The sequence below is a fragment of the Gopherus evgoodei genome, chromosome 4 (assembly GCF_007399415.2).
Source record: "Gopherus evgoodei ecotype Sinaloan lineage chromosome 4, rGopEvg1_v1.p, whole genome shotgun sequence".
Taxonomy (NCBI): domain Eukaryota; kingdom Metazoa; phylum Chordata; order Testudines; family Testudinidae; genus Gopherus; species Gopherus evgoodei.
Genome location: NC_044325.1, coordinates 119,200,687 through 119,209,528, shown reverse-complemented (window position 1 = coordinate 119,209,528; position 8,842 = coordinate 119,200,687). Strand labels below are relative to the sequence as shown.

General features: G+C 43.9%; 1 pseudogene; it reads right to left on the bottom strand.

The window, feature by feature from the left end:
- Positions 1-7,881: 7,881 nt before the first annotated feature.
- Positions 7,882-8,468, bottom strand: LOC115651196 (annotated as a pseudogene).
- Positions 8,469-8,842: the final 374 nt, after the last annotated feature.

The following is an 8,842-nucleotide window of genomic DNA, read 5'->3' as shown; positions in this document are numbered from 1 at the left end:
ACTTGCCCCCTCCGGCCTGGGGAGCGGGACCGCGGTGCTGCTGGGCTTTGACAAGGTAGCGGGGCTGCGTGGTTGCGGTGCTCTGGCCAGGAGAGCGGGACAGCGGGGTTGCAGGGCTCCGGCCGGGGGAGCGGGACCTCAAGGCTGCGGAGCTCTGGCTGAGAGAGCGGGGCTGCGAGTTTGCGGGGCTTCGGCTGGGGTAGCGGGGCCTTGGGGCTCGGGCCGGGACAGCAGGACCGAGGAGTTGCAGTGCTCCGGCCGGGAGAGTGGGGCTGCGGGTTTGCAGGACTCTGGCTGGGATAGCGGGGCCTTAGGGCTCCGGCCGGGGTAGCGGGACCGCGGGGTTCCCCTTCGGCCAGGAGAGCGCAGCTATGGGATTGCAGAGCTCTGGCTGGGCTGGCGGGGATGCGGGGATGCGGAGCTCCTGCCAGGGGAGCGGGACCACGGGGTGTGGGGCTGCGGCCACTGTAGCGGGGCCACGGGACTTGCTGGGAGAGCAAGACCGCGGGGTTGTGGGGCTCCGGCTGGGAGACTGGGCCGCGGGGATGCGGGGCTCCAGCCGGGGTAGCGCGGCTGCAGGATTGCGGAGCTCTGGCAGGGGTAGTGGGGTTGCGGGGATGCGGAGCTCCAGCTGGGGTAGCGGGGCTACAGGGGTTGCGGGGCTCTGGCCACGGTAGCAGGGCCACGAGACTTGCCGCGCTCAGCCAGGGGAGCAGGACCACGGGGTTACGGGAGTTCCTGCCAGAAGAGTGGGTCTGCAAGGTTGCAGGGCTCCATCCAGGGGAGCAGGACCGAGGAGTTGTGAGGCCAGGAGTAGGGCCAAAAGGCAAAAGCTGACATTAACATTGTTTCAGTCTATGTGTTACTTGACATTGTGTTTTCAGTGTCACCATAGAAGGGAAGGGCTCTGCACAGACGGACATTTGCCTGGGCATCAGTAGAAAATGTTAAGTAAAATTTTCTTTAAAAATTAAACCTGATGCTTTGTCATCGTGTCATCATTTTTATTTCTTAGCTTTCAGCTATTTAAGTCAACTCTAAAACTTTCCTACTGACTGTTTACTATCTGATATTGTATCTCTCTAATCTCCTTCATAATCATCATTGACTTTTTTCCATTTTAATACTATCCCATAGTATCAGAGACAGTGAGAAAAATGACAAATAAAGGTACATGTCTGTCTTTCTATCTCTAGAGAGAATGATAGATATACATGCATCTGTCTCACATAGAGAGATGTGATATATTCCCTGCAGCCAGGGCCAGCTTTAGGAAGTGCGGGGCCCAATTAGAACTGTTTTGATGCCCCCCCCCCCGCAGGGGATGACAAAAAAAAAAAAGACACTAAAAAAACATGTGTGGCTTGTACTCACTAGACAGAACTCCGAGTCTTTGGCAGCACTTCAGCAACGGGTCCTTCACTCGCTCCAGGTCTTCAGAGGCATTGAAGGACCCACCGCCAAAGACCCAGAGCGAGCGAAGAACCCGCCACCGAAGTGCCACCGAAGACCCGGAGCACCACCAGGTGAGTAAAAATTCAAAAGGCGCCTCTAGCCAGGGAAGGGATTCTCACTGAGTGCAGGGCCTTCTTAGATGCGGGGCCGGTTTGGGGGAATTAGTGGAATAGGTCTAAAGCCGGCCCTGGATAGCATACAAGCTGATCTCACAGACAACAGATTTAAAACACAGGATGTTCCCCTGGACAAAAATCTTAGTACACACACGAATACCCAATTTGATTATTCCCCTAATGCTAAGACAAGCTACAAAAAGAAAATAAACATAAACCTATTTATTCCTTTCTAAAACTTACTACTCTGATAAGAGGCTGGTTCCTTGACCTTTTTCATTCCGGCTGAAACTGAAAACTGACTCTAAACAAAGGAAACTTCCCTCCTTCCTTTTGAAACATCTCGTTCCCCCATTGGTTCCTCTGGTCAGGTTTCAGCTAGGCTAGGTGATCTTCTTAACCCTTTTCAGGTAAAAGAGGCATTAACCCGTAACTATCTGTTTATGACACCCTTCTCTTCCTGTACCAGTTTGTGCTCCCTTGAAAGTCTCTGCATATGCTAACAATGTGACTGTGTTTATTACTCATGATTGCAATGTCCAGGCTTTGACTGAATGTCATTACTCTTTCTAGCAGGCTTCTTCAGCTGGCATAAATTGGGGGACGAGTGAGACACTCCTGCTGGGGGCTTGAGTGATCTCCCACCCTCTAACTTTGCCAGGGAGGGCTACTGTGCAGGTGGTCTGGCTTTAAGGCACAGGAAATATGCTGGGACCAGATGATATTTTGGGTAGGATTTGGGAGAGAGTTATGAAAAAGTTGGAGGGGAGGTTGCAAAGATGGAAGTGGTGTTTGCCTCGACTCTTATTCCAAGGGTGTGTGTCACTGATTAATAATTAAATTGCCTCCGTGTTGTGGCATAAGTGCATTGTTTTGTATCCCCCTCCACTCTTTTTAGAAAAAGTTCACAAGGTTCTTTTAGATTTTTCTGGGATGGCCATCACTGGCTGAGGCAGAGTATTTTGTATCTGCTGATGTGGAAAGGGGTCAAAGTCTCACTGGTCTTTTGAGCAGAATCTCTACTTTTTGGATACAGTTGCTGCAGAAGCTGTTGCTTGTGGATGAGTCTGTTTCTTGGAAGCAACTGGCCTTTGTTTTTCTTTGTCAGGTGGGGAGTTTGGCTTTTGATCAGGAACTATTTTGGTCGATCCTGGTTGCCTCCGCTTTGAGGTATTAATTTTTCTAATCAAGGCCTTTTTAGTGCTTGGAGATTTTTGAAGTTGAGGCTTTTGGATAGGTTGGAGTTCCCAGGAGTGCTTGCTGAATCACTTGCTTAAAACCTTCTTGTGAAGATTCCTAGTCTTGTTTCTAGGAGTCTTGTCTATTCCTTTACTGCAACAGACATAACAAAACTGGTTCATTTAACTGATTTTACTAATTTTGCACGTGTCTCAGCAGATATCTTGGCTGTAAACTTGGTTTTCATTTGGTACACTGAATTTCTTGGTTTTTATCACTGGTGGAATCCGTCCTTCCTAGGGCAATATTGTCAGTCTGGACACTTGCTTCCTTGATTATACTAATTCCTGATTATGCTAATGTTTCTATTTTCTTGCCTGTTGCTTCCATTGTGGATGAGGATGTTGTGAAGCCTGGCAGTTTGATTGCCTTCAATGGATCTTCTGAACTTACTGCTAATACCTTGGGCCATAAGCCATTGTATATGTTTGCAGTGAAGATTCATCATTTTTGAATGCTTGTTGATTATCTCAGCATGATATGGGAGACAGGAATGGCGCCAGGGCTTTTTGGTGCCCTAGGTGGGGGTCCTTCTGCGCTCCTGGTCGTTGGCAGCAATTCTGCGGTGGGGGGGGGTCCTTCCGTGCTCCCAGTCTTCGGGGCACTTCGGCAGCGGGTCCCGGACCAAGTGAAGGACCCGCCGCAGAATTGCCACCGAAGACCCGGGGCGTGGAAGGACCCCCCCACTACCGAATTGCTGCCAAAGGCGGCAAATGCCATCCCCCCAAATCCTGGCGCCTAGGCGACTTCCTAGGTTGCCTAAATGGAAGCTCCTGCCCTGATGGGAGACAGCTTCTGGTGGCGGACTTCATTCATCCAGCCTGGTGAACTGTATACAAGCCTCCAATTGCAGAAAGGAAGGATGATCTCCAATGGAAAATTTTTCATGGGGCTATTGCCATGAAAATGTTTATATATCATTTGACTCTGCAGGTGTCCATGTCAGGTCCGCCATAAAAGAGACATATTTTTTTCATGTTTCAGGTGACAGATATTATTTGTTTTACCTTGGAGTATTTTTAAGTTATTATCCCCTGATTTTTATTTTACTGTATTTATTTTACTGTTAAGTATAGATTCATAGAGAGATCTGTTGTATGCCTGGAAAACTTTATTTTGAGTCAAGCAAAGATGTCCATTATAAAAGTAGATGATAGTAATTTATTGGTACTGGGGTTGCAAAGGTATTATTATTATTATTATTATTTTAGATGTTTAGGGGTTTCATGTCTTTATTTGGAGTTTAGATATTGTACTCTTATAAGCAATTTGAAACAATTTATGCAGCACTGGGCTATTATAAATGAACTGTTGGGGTGACCAACTGCTGTGGAATTTATATTATTTTTCTTTCTGTGTTTCTGTACTGATATTTATTAAAAGTATTTTAAAAGCCAAAACTCTCTCACTCTCTCTGATCAAAAAACGTATCTGACTGGATATTGAAAAAAAATGGTACATGAAAACTTTCAGATACAATTTCTATGTATACATTTGTCTGAAACACACCATTGATATAGATCTATATCTATATTTATATCTTTTTAGACATATGTCTGAAAGATAAATATCTATGTAAGGTGGTTTCATGGGTCACTGTACCCCTAAGGGCAGCTAATCATCAAGAGAAGCCCTTACCTGATGTCCCTCTGATTTGGCCACAGTGGGTTTCAATGGCCCGGGTTCTTAGCCCCTAATGAGTGGTTATGGTATTCAGGAACCTTACCTTATCTCCCTATGTGGTTTTGACTATCCCCAAACTGGAGTTTATCCTTATGACTGGCCTGATACCTCAAAGATATACTCTGCCACCTCCGTAACTTTTAAACCACCAACCAAAGTACACTTTATTTCTATGGGGAAAGAGAGAGGAAGCATATAATGGGAAGGAGAAGATTGATGTGGATGGGGTACATCAGTAACACTATACAACCTGCAAGTAACACTATCCTCAGGGCGGATTTTTCTGGATTCATGAGTCTGAGTTACTCAAACACTAGTTGGCTCCACTATGTAAAGGAACCCACATACTTTCATGAGTCATTGTAGGTCTGAAAATGCTTGAGTGTAGTGAGGTGATGAGTCAGCCTTCCATCCCCAAGGGTTCACCCATTCACAAGGCTTAATACCTTCCTCCCTTGTACTGGAGAGGGGAGCACAGTCCTGTCTTCCCCATCTATCATCTACTCATCAATAAGCTTTTTCATCAGACCCCTTAAGCCAGCTTACATAAGTAACGTAATATGTTATAAATATATGTTTTATATATGTTAATATATATGTCAATATTGTCTGAAAAATTTCATATACATCTCTACACCCCAATATAATGTGACCCGATATAACACGAATTCGAATATAGCACCTTAAAGCAGTGCTCTCGGGGGCTGAGGGGAGGCAGTGCTGCACACTCCAGCGGATCAAAGCAAGTTCGATATAATGTGGTTTCACCTATAACGAGGTAAGATTTTTCAGCTCCTGAGGACAGTGTTAAATCGAGGTAAAGGTGTACTGAATATTTTTCAATATCCATGCTGAGATACCTTTGATCGCTTCTTCAAACAATACATTAAAAGTGCATAATTTCTTGTCATGAAAAATGTCGATAATGCTGACAATTTCAACTAAAAAAGGCCAAATATTTTCAAAGGAAGTATTCTTTCTTTGAAAAATGCCAGGCAGATCTAAGTGAATAAAAGCAACAGCCAGAATCTCCCACCATTCAAGGTGTGACCAGGTCATGACCAGCACATTGAGCATACTTACAATTTTATGGAAACCCTTATGTCATAACTATAAAGGGAAGGATAACAGCCTTCCTGTGCACAATACTATAAAATCCCATCTGGCCAGAGACACCAAAATCCTTTTACCTGTAAACGGTTAAGAAGCTCAGGTAACCTGGCTGACACCTGACCCAAAGGACCAATAAGGGGACAAAATACTTTCAAATCTTGGTGGGGAGGAAGGCTTTTGTTTGTGTGCTCTTTGTTTTGAGAGTTGTTCGCTCTTGGGACTAAGAGGGACCAGACATCAATCCAGGCTCTCCAAATCTTTCTGGACAAGTCTCTCATATTTCAAACTTGTAAATAACAGCCAGGCAAGGTGTGTTAGGTTTATCTTTGTTTTCTCAACTTGTAAATGTTCCTTTTGCTAAAAGGTTTACCTCTGTTTGCTGTAACTTTGAGCCTAAGGCTAGAGGGGGTTCCTCTGGGCTCTATGAATCTGATTACCCTGTAAAGTTATTTTCCATCCTGGTTTTACAGAGAGGATTTTTACCTTTCTTTCTTTAATTAAAAGCCTTCTTTTTAAGAACCTGAATGATTTTTCCTTGTTTTAAGATCCAAGGAGATTGGATCTGGACTCACTAGGAATTGGTGGGGAGGAGGGAAGAAGTGGGAATGGTTAATTTCTCTTGGTTTTAAGATCCAAGGGTTTGGTTCAGTGTTCACCAGGAACTTGGTAGAGAAGTCTCTCAAGGCTACCAAGGGAAGGGTTATAGTACTTGGGAGGGAGGGAGATATTCTGTGGGGAGAGGTAGACAGAGTTTCCCAAATGACTCAAATAAATTGGGTGGTGGCAGCCAAACCAGATCTAAGCTGGTAGTTAAGCTTAGAGGTTCTCATGTAGGTCCCCACATCTGCACCCTAGAGTTCAGAGTGGGGAAGGAACCTTGACATGGTAGCAGAGTGGTGGGATTATTTTAAACCAAAGGCAGTAAGATTTTTTTCCCTCCTTTTTAGCTGTTTAGGAAGCAGAGCTGAAGGCAGAGGTGTTAAGTTTTTTTAACAAGAGTCTTTGTTAAGAGAAGATTTCAAGCTGTGAGGAAGCAGCTATCAAAAGGAATTTACAAGCTGAATTTTTTTGTTTGTTTGTTTGTTTTTTCTTTCTATCTCTTGGGTATAGTTAGCTTAGAAATTCTCTGTTCACTAAGCAGCCCTGAGCTGAGCGCATCCCAGTTTCAGTGAACTGCAAAGAGGGTGTGACCCAGCACAAGAAAGCAGGAAAATGACTACCAGTGAAGCAGCAACTAAACTAGGGGTGTATTTTTGATACTTGCAATATTGCATTGTGCATAGCTACAACTTTATGGAAACCCTTAGAAAGAAAGATGGAAGAAAAAGTATGTGGAAATCACCCCAAGAGGAAAGAGCTGGGCCATGTTTCGTACCTGGTTATCCCATAGCATAATTGCAGTGTCCCAGCTAGAGACAAGTTTGATACACTTTTGTACTCCTTTTTTGCATTCTTCCCACATACATCTGGGACAATATCTGATCAAGTCAAATCTCAGCCCCCTATTCCTATTTGGCAATCCAGAATACGAATTTTAGGGTTCCAATTGTCCTTAGATGATGTTCCAATTCACCATAATTACCTTTTCAACAGTAATACAATCATCTGCACCAGTCCCTTTCCCAATAGTTTTGAAGCTCAATGCAGTTAGCTCTTGTTGCAAAAAGCCACTAAGATGCTACTGTCTGTTCCTTTCTGGTTTACCTATTTCACCGCAAATGCATTGCTAACTATTACAAGATACATATTGATGCATTTTAAAAGCTTAGGTCAAGCTAGTATGATTCACAACCTTCAGTCAAGCACTCATAACACTCACGCTGCCTTATGCAACTCCAACTTCTGCTAGGCCTCACTCTAACCCCTTAACAATTAATGATTAAAACCCAGAGACAGCCAACTTTTAATACATATATTTTGTATTAAATATTTGTATTTCCTGTGCTTCACATTACAGCTCCAGAACTTCCATTATTATTTCTATAAGCAGGCTTAACATCTAGATTATATTTTACCCAAACTATAAACTCTCCAAGATCAGATCAGTGGACAACAGTCAATAACTTGATCTCATCCAAGAAAAAAGTAGCAGTTTATTACTGCAAATGAGGAAAGCCAAAAAGCAAAGACATGATCACCTGCACAAAGAAAGTAGATTAGAATTTAAAGTAGGATTTACGTGTCTGACTCTCATGTTAAGAAAAATCCTTTTTCCTAATTTTCTACTATATTCATGACCTTCAGAAATGTTTTGGTCCTTTTGACTAAATTTCTACTAAATCCAGTTTGAATGCCTACTGAACACCTTTACCAAGACTTCCTTCACCTCTTTATTTCTTAAAGTGTAAATGAAAGGGTTTAATATCGGAGTTACAACAGTGCTAAAGATGTTGATTGTTTTATTCAAATCCAATGAGTTCTGTGCAGAAGGCTTGACATACAGAAAAGTGATGGAGCCGTTCCAAATAGTCACAACAGAGAGATGGGCAGAGCAAGTGGAAAAGACCCTTTGCTGGCCTTGGGCTGATGGGATTCTCAAGATGGTGGAGTTGATGTAAAAGTAGGAGACCAGTGTTATCGCACATGAAATCACGACAACAATGATTGAGATAATGAATGCTGTCAGTTCAATGAGGCTTGTGTCAGTGCAGGAAAGAGTATCCAGGAATCTATGTCACAAACAAAATGATTGATGATGTTAGGGTCACAGAAAGACAACCTGGCTATTAGAGATGCCAGCACAATGATAGCCAGGAAACCACACAGCCAAGAGATAAGGGCCAGCCAAATAGTGATGGTGCTGTTCATGAGGGAGCTGTAGCGCAATGGGTGGCATATGGCCAAATAGTGGTCATAGGCCATGACAGCCAGGAGGAAACATTCTGTAGAACCCATGGAGAGGAAAAAAAAGAATTGCAGGAGGCAGACAGCGAAAGAGATAGCTTGACTTGTCCCTAGCATGACACCAATAGCCTTGGGGACACATGCTGTGTTGAACCAGATCTCCAGGAAGGAGAGATTGCAAAGGAAGAAGTACATGGGGTGTGGAACTGTGGGTGGATCCACACTAAAGCTATAATGGACACATTCCCTAAGATTGTTAGCACGTACATCACAGAAAACAGCACAACAAGGGACATCCGAAAATACCAAGTGCCAGAAAAGCCCAATAAGATGAACTCTTGCACACTTGTTTGGTTTTCTATTTCTCTACTGGTCATGAGGTCCATCTGCCA